Consider the following 7,956-nt stretch of genomic DNA (forward strand, 5'->3'; position numbering starts at 1 on the left):
AAATTATTAAAGTTCTATGGGGGGAAATTGTTCCACATATAGCTGTAAATTTGGTATGTCGATGGGAGGAGGTAAGTTCAGGATCTTCCTATGTCACCATCTTGAACCAGACCCTAGATAACTCCTGTTTCTTAACATTTTTGAGTCACAGACAGATTCCCTAAATAATCTGATGAAAGCTAGGGACCCTCTCCCAGGGTAATAAATATACACACATATGTACAATACTTCACAAACAATTTCTTGTGGTTCAGGAAGCCCTTGAAAGCCATCCAGGGCCGTTCTAGAAATCACAAGGGACCAATGAAACCTCTGTCCTGGGGGAATCCTTGGCAACTTTTGTCCCAGTACTTTTGGCCACCCTTTTCCACAGACCTACAGTGCACTCCTTTCTCCTTTCCACCCTTCAAAGCCCAACCCTTCCCAACCTTTCTCTAAACCTTTCTAAAAACTACCCCCTGAACTGATCTGCTCCTCCCCAGGGACCATCATCTGCACAGTACACGTGGCTCTGTGATCATCATAAGAACTCCCTGTTTTTCTTGTCCAGGACGTCATATTGTCTCCAGAGCACAAATTTTGCACAAAATAGGTCTCAATTTTGTAATCTGTTTGTATTAGTTGGCTTAATTCCCCAGTTATAACTCATAGATGCTGGTCTTTTTATATCCTTTTTCAACCAGTAAACTCTCTTAAACTAGCTTGCTTCTTCTAAGGTCATCTTTTTTTAACTGACATTACACATGTACTATAGAAAATGGTCCTAAACTTTGATTGCTCTGGGAAAATGTTCCTTGAACTCATCACAAAACCAGACTTCAGGAGGAAAATTGAAACAACTGGGTAGGGATTCACATCTCTTTTAACATTACAGAAGCAAGCATTGTCTTTGACTGAAACACATCCTATTTTTCTTGTATTTTTCCTTTCTAGATATTGAAAAAACTGAGGGACACAGATATTTCCTCTTAGTCCCATAACATATCTCTGAAGCCAAAACTGAATTGAAAATAGGCGGCTGTGCCCTTTCAGAGCTTCTGGATTCTAAAATGCTACTAAGTAAAAACAGTACAAAATGTCAAATGCCAAGAAGTGGATAGCAATGCCAAGGGAACCACTTCCTTAATACGTAAACAGAATAAAAGTTCCAAGTAGTCCTAAAGATCTAAATATCTGAAAAGAAGAGAGAAAGTAATTACTTAGGGAAATAAAATCACCAGGAGGGAAGGAAGACTTATAGCCAATGGGATGTGAAGCCAGACGTGAAAGGGAAGAGAAGATGTTAATCCCTGGGATCAGTTCCTCGTGGTTAAAGAATGAGCATCTGACCATGACGTCAAATCTCAGAAAGGTAAAGATGAGTGCACCATAATGATTTTTCAGTAGGTAGAAGGCAGGAAAGTTTTCCTGTCAACAAGGCAAAGAACATTTGAGAAACTTGAGGTTATTGCTATTTTATTCTAAGAAGCCTCATTCTGTTTGGGGACCAGGAGATTTGTCACAAACATTTGTCAAGAGCCCCGATTTACTACATGTGTGAGCCTGGGGATAAACTAAAGGTAAAAATAAAAGCCACCACCTCTTGAAAGTTTACCGAGCTTTAGCAGATGCTCAGCACTCTGTCAGAGGTCACATAGAGGGAGTGAGAGTTAGGACTTCTGGAGCAGGTGGAATAAGACAGGTCTGAATTTGAATCTCATTTCTACATCTTGCCAGCTGTTGACTTTGGGAAAATTACTTGACCTGTGGAAGCCTCGGTTTTCTTATGTGTAAAAGTAAAGATAATAATAACTACCTGACGGAGTTGTCACAAGCGTCAAATAAAATAAGACATGCAAATCACTTAGCTCAATGCCAAGTATGCAGCACAGGCTGCCGATACATAGGATACTATTATTTAAACACATTATTTCATGTAACCTTCACATGCAGCGGTGTAAAGGAATTAGACTCTTGGGCAGGGACGTCACCTCACTACATGGCTCAAGAGATGCAGGGTAGTGTAATAAAGAGCCTGAAATGGGTTCCAGCAAAGGATACAACACAAGTACTCAGACAACTAGGATGGCTGCACATCACTATTGAGCAGCAATCACCACCCTGGGGTGGTCTCAAACCCCAGTGTAGACAATAAGTTTCATAGAATGGTACAAATAATGGCTAGAGGAGTTTAGAGGAGGGAAGAATTACCTACGGAAGGAATCCAACTGTTGTAAAACCTTAGCTTGACCCTAAGCTGGGGAATTTGAGAGCTGAAGGCAGCTGAGACCATTAGGCAGTTCAGGGACAGAAAACGTGAAGGTAGCCTCCAGGTTGACCTCAGTACCTGAGGAATGATAGTAACTAATTAGAATTCTGGTTTTAAGATGGAAGTGGTTAGAGAATAAAGGTGTGAGAATTTTGGGTAGCTGAATTTTAGTCAGAACTTGCAACACGTGGTACCATCACAGAATAGTTGTTCATACTCATTTACTAGAGGTGGAAGTGAATCTTACCTGGTCTGCAGGTGAAGCAGAAAAAACAAAAACCATGAAAAAATGGCAGGCTTATATGGAGTAGGAAATTCTACAGAGCAGATTGTAATGATGCAGTCTGCCTGTTGCCTGCCCGCCCATCTATGGTTTGTAGGTTGATTCCTCACACTATGTGGTGAAACAGATTGGGTGGTATAAATTGCAGGTGAAGTACGCGATGAGGAGGTGGTCAATAGCTGGAAGTAGGACACACTTAAGGAGACACAGAGGACATCCCCCTCGACCCCTTGGAAGATGGCTATGAACAGGAAGAGCAGTGAATGGAGACCACTCGTCAGGCTAGTTTTGCCTTTAGAGTAACTAACACTTAGAGAGTCACTCTTGCAAGGAATCTCCACAGGCGTCATTATGTTTATTCTTCTTCCGATCCTTGCTAATGTGCCAACCACAGCCTGTCCTTCCTGCCATTTGTGGTCTGAAACATAACTTCGTTATGATCAAAGTCTCAGGCCTAGAGTTATGACGCCTGCCCTGGCCCCAGAGTGATGGAATTCAGGGAGGGGAGACAGTGGGAAGAGAGAGGATTCTGAGAACAATGCCAGTGGCTGAGGGAGATCAGCTTCCACCGTCCTGCAGAGAAGGCTCAAACCAGAGAAAGTCCCCACTGAGGGAGCCTGACTGATGAGAAAATAGCCTGATGTGTGAGTTACCAGAACCTCCCTAAAACACCTCAACCCCATAATGCCAAGAAGGACTGACTCAGACAGCTTCACCCCCAGGAGGAAGGTGTTCTGCTGCAGCAAATGAAATGAAACAGACAGCTGCAAGTGTCTATTGAGCAGCAAGGCACATTACAAGCTAATTCCAGTGGGTCTTAAATCCCAGCCCCAGACCCTGTCTTGCCCTTGTGTGGACCCTGACTTCTGACCGTCAACCAAGATTTAGTCTACTTTGCTGTCATCAAAGACAGCTTTTGTCACATAGAGAAGTTTGAACCCTGGGATAAGGTCATAAAGAAGCCCAGTGAAGCTAATGTGTGGCAATCCTAATGTCTGACCACATGCCAAAAGAGCCACCCCGTCCTCCTCAGACTGAGAAGGCCTACAAATGTGAGTCCCAATTTTTGCCAAGTGGTCTCTTCCAAAGGAGACATGACGAATAAGGAGAAAATTAGGACAAGCTGGGACAGGGGCAAGATATTCTACCTAAGCACACCCAGGATGACACAAACAAAGCACGGGAAACATCATGTAGAGAGAAACCAGTGAAAATCACAAGAGAGCAAAAGCAGCCCACTGGTACAACAGTCCTGAAAGCCTGGTGGAGTCCTGGAATCAGTCCTCAGGGGCAAGAGGAGACCTCACCTCCTGATCCTCCAGAGGCACGACCCTAACAGCTCTTAAAGTGAGGAAACTGTGCCTTTCATTCCATCTCCATATTTAAGACTTATTCATTTTTTATTCAACAAAAATGTTTTGAGTAGCTACTGTGTGTAGCACACTGAGCTTAAGCAATATTAAATATATGCATATTAGATATAATATTAAATATACATATGTACTTTAATATACATATGTTACTGTTAAATGTGTATGTAAATCCTTTGTTATTATCATACAAACGTATTTACTGTGAATTTTTGTATGCGTTATTTTGTGAAATAAAATTCTTTATTAACTAATCCTTCCACAAGCCACATTCTTACAATAATACAAGGACAAATAATGTTCATAACAATGGTCTTAAAGCCCAATAAGATGTTGAAAATATTAACAGTACTTTGAGATTATCAAAGAATGATATAACACATTATATTTTAATATATCTATTATGTATTAGTCTGCTCGGGCCATCATAACAATACACAGACTGAGTTGCTCAAACGACAGAAATTTATTTTTCACAGTTTTGGAAACTGGAAATCCAAAATCAAGGTGCCGTCAGGATTGGTTTCTGGTGAGAGCTCTCTTCCTGGCTTGCAGATGGCTGCCTTCTCACTGTGTCGTCACATGGCCTTTCCTCTATGTGGTTGGGGAGAAAGAGATATCTCTGGTGTCTCTTTCTTTATAAGAAGAGAAACTTCTTATAAGGACACCCAGTCACACTGAGGGGTTAGCACTTCAACATATGAATTTGGGGAGAGGGGAGTAGGGAAGGAACAATTCAGTCCATAACATACTATAATACAAAGAAAGTCATAATCCATCCTATCCATAGCATCCATGGGAAGGAAATTAACATCAAGTATGTGCCATTTATAAGATATGTTTAATTATGGCCAATTTATCTGAGGCGATAAAATTAGTAACCAGAGAACTAGTGACCAAACATAGATCTGACTCCAAAATCTGTCATTTTTACCATTCAAACTAAGATAATTTATTGTGAAAATGGTAGCAATTTTTCTATGCCCTTTGCAGTATGACTTTGAAGCTCTTCTCATCAAGAAGTGGAGACTATTCCCCCACCCCTTGAATCTGAGTGGTCTTAAGACTTGCTTTTGTCGGCAGAATGTGGGGGAAGTGATGATGTGCCATCTCAGAACTCTGCCATTGCCACGTAAACAAGCCCGAGTTAGCCTGCTGGAAGATAAAAGACAATGTGGAGGAGAGCCATGCTGAGGCCAGCTGAAGCCATCCTAGACCAGCCTACAGCCAGCAACCCCCAACATCTGAGAAAGCCCAGCCAAGATCTGCAGATCCATCTATCTGACCCATAACTGTGCAAACTCATGAGGGAGCCTAGCCAAGACCAGGAGAACTGCTCAGTAATAAACACTTACTGTTCGAAGACACTGAGTTTTGGGGTGGTTTGATATGCGTTAATAGATAACTGATGCATAGTCTATCTTTCCTTGAATTCTAATTCCCTGAGGATCACCACAGGATTGTAGTATATGGTAACTTTCTGCTTGCCAGTGTATCTACCTAATCATAATATTGCATTCCCCAACCTCTAGGCATCCAAGACATGATTCTTAGGACTGTTCATGTAAGCACAGCGTTTACTTATGGCTAGGATAGAGGGTCTCCAGAAAATAGAATGATCAGTGGATACAATTAACTCTGGGAATGCTTCCTAAAAGTCAGTGTAAATTTTAGTAGGCTTCTAAATAATTTGTTGTGGTCCTGGAGCTGGAAGCCCCAGATTCTGGTGCTTTCTCCTTCTCCAAGTCCACCATCAAAAAGTAGCCGTAGTGAAACGGAGATTAACAAGCTACACCATCCAGCCCACACATTTAAGGCCCACATGCAGCAATGGAACATCTGATATCATGGTCCTCTGTGCGCATCACAACAGAAGTGGGCAGTCAAAGACTTGGCGTGGAAGAAGAGAACGAGAGTCCAGAAGCCCAAGTCGTAATTCTAGTTCCGCCTCTACCCAGCTGTATGACCCTGGGCATGTCACTTTAAGTTCTTTGAAGCTGGTAAACAAAATGGTTGAATTTGAACATTTCTGGGGACTTTTCTGTTTTAATTCTCTATAGTTTCTAAATCTCTATTCTAAATTGTCTTTTAAAAATATTTCAATTTTCCACCAAACTTTATCTCACAAAAGTCCTTTTTGTTGTCTCTTGTATTTTTCTTGCACAAATAAAAGGGGCAAACATCTATTGGCAGCTTACAAGCTGCCAGGCACTGTTCTAAGCCCCTTACACAGACTATTTCCTCTAGTCCTCATGACATCCCTAGAAGATCAACACTCTCATTATCATCCCCGTGTCACAGGTAAGGAAACTGAGACTTAGAGAACTAAGTTGTCCACCTTCTAATTTGTCCAAGAACTAATTTGTCCAAGTTCTCATGAACACCAAGTTGCACAATACACTTATAAACCAATTAGCATGGCTCTAGAAGCCAAAATGTACCACTGTATGGAGATGCCCCTCTCTCCATACTGCCCCCACAAGCCACACCATAAGCATGTAGGTTGTACCTTGAGGAATTATTTGTCTATGATTCTATAACATAAGGAGAGGAGACAAGAAAAATGAAAAATTTCAGTAGAAAGTAATTTTTTTATATAGCTGGAGAGAGATAGAGTGAGAAAAGATGATTGACGAACAATGGGATAACCAATCCTCAAGCTCTAAAAACAACACCCAGAAAATGACCAGCATTTTTTGCCTTTGGCATTTGTTTTGTTTTATCAAATATTTGTAAATATTTAAACATAATCTTTACTGCACATTGGAAAAAGTGATATAATTATAACATCAAACAATGAATTCCTTGAGGACAGAGAAATATTATACCCTGGTAAATAGATCTCCAGTGAGTATTTGTTGAATGAATGTTTCTTTAACAATGTTGTTCATGTGACAACATGGAGATTGTGCATAACTACAACTTTCGCAGCACCCTTCTTACTCCCAATCTTCAGGGCCTCCAGGTCCTTAGATGGACTGGACACTTTGCCACTTAGGGAAAGAATCTACCAAATTTTCACCATCATTACTGCCACCAGCCCAGCACTGAGGCCAGAGTTGCCCTTAACTTCTGGTTGATGATCCCTGCATTTGATTGCAATTGATGTTTAAGATTTATAGAATTCCCATATTCGCTCATTTTTTTTTCTAAAAGAAAATCATTGGGAATTTCATAATTGTAAGCCTCTGAGGTATATAATATGTGAATAGGCATAATTCCTGTCAAAACGAGCATTCTAAATGCTACAGAGTCTGTGGAGGGAAGTCGAGTTTGAATCAGAGTACTCGAGGCAGGTCGTCCCAGGTGAGTGAGGATAAATAAGTTTGTTACTACATAAAAGTGCACATCTGCCCACACACTTTTGCCCAGCAGCTGCAGCCACATTCTCTCTCCAACTTAGCAAGAGGCATTCTTGTGAAATCAAGGACAAAGATCAGATTCACACAAGACAATAGTTCTAAATGATTCTAAATTACACCAAATTGGTATAATTATGAATCCAAATTATTTTCCATTGTCTGAAAGGAGTTAGAGGGTTTGTGGAGAACAAGGCAAGAAGGAAATTAGTTATTCCAAGAGTTATTCTGCTGTTATTCTAAGAGTTTCAACTGGAAAATTTCATTTATACAAAGCAAGAATAACTGTTTTGTAATGAACTTATGGAGGCTTATGGAGAAGAGGTGGGTGGCACCAGGTGCTAAATTAAAACATCCTCATCCTCAATAGTACAAACATGTTAGTTTTCTGCCAAAATGTTGACATTCTTCTGGTGCTGGCCTCAGGGTAGAAGTAGTAAAGTGAACCCCCATAAATCTTCGCTTACATCCAGTGGGGATCTTGATTTTTCACTTTCAACCATGTCTATACACATAGAACCAATAGAGATCCCTGTCCTTCCCCATAGTTCAACACTTAATTGATTCAGCCTAGCTTCAGAGTTAACTATGAACATAACCAAAATGAGCAGATTTTGCTCGCTAAGATTCAGTTTTCAACTAATATAGAACCATATGCAACTGAAATAAGAAAAGTGCTCTTTTCAATGCTGAGAT

The sequence above is a fragment of the Equus przewalskii genome, chromosome 7 (assembly GCF_037783145.1).
Source record: "Equus przewalskii isolate Varuska chromosome 7, EquPr2, whole genome shotgun sequence".
NCBI lineage: Eukaryota > Metazoa > Chordata > Mammalia > Perissodactyla > Equidae > Equus > Equus przewalskii.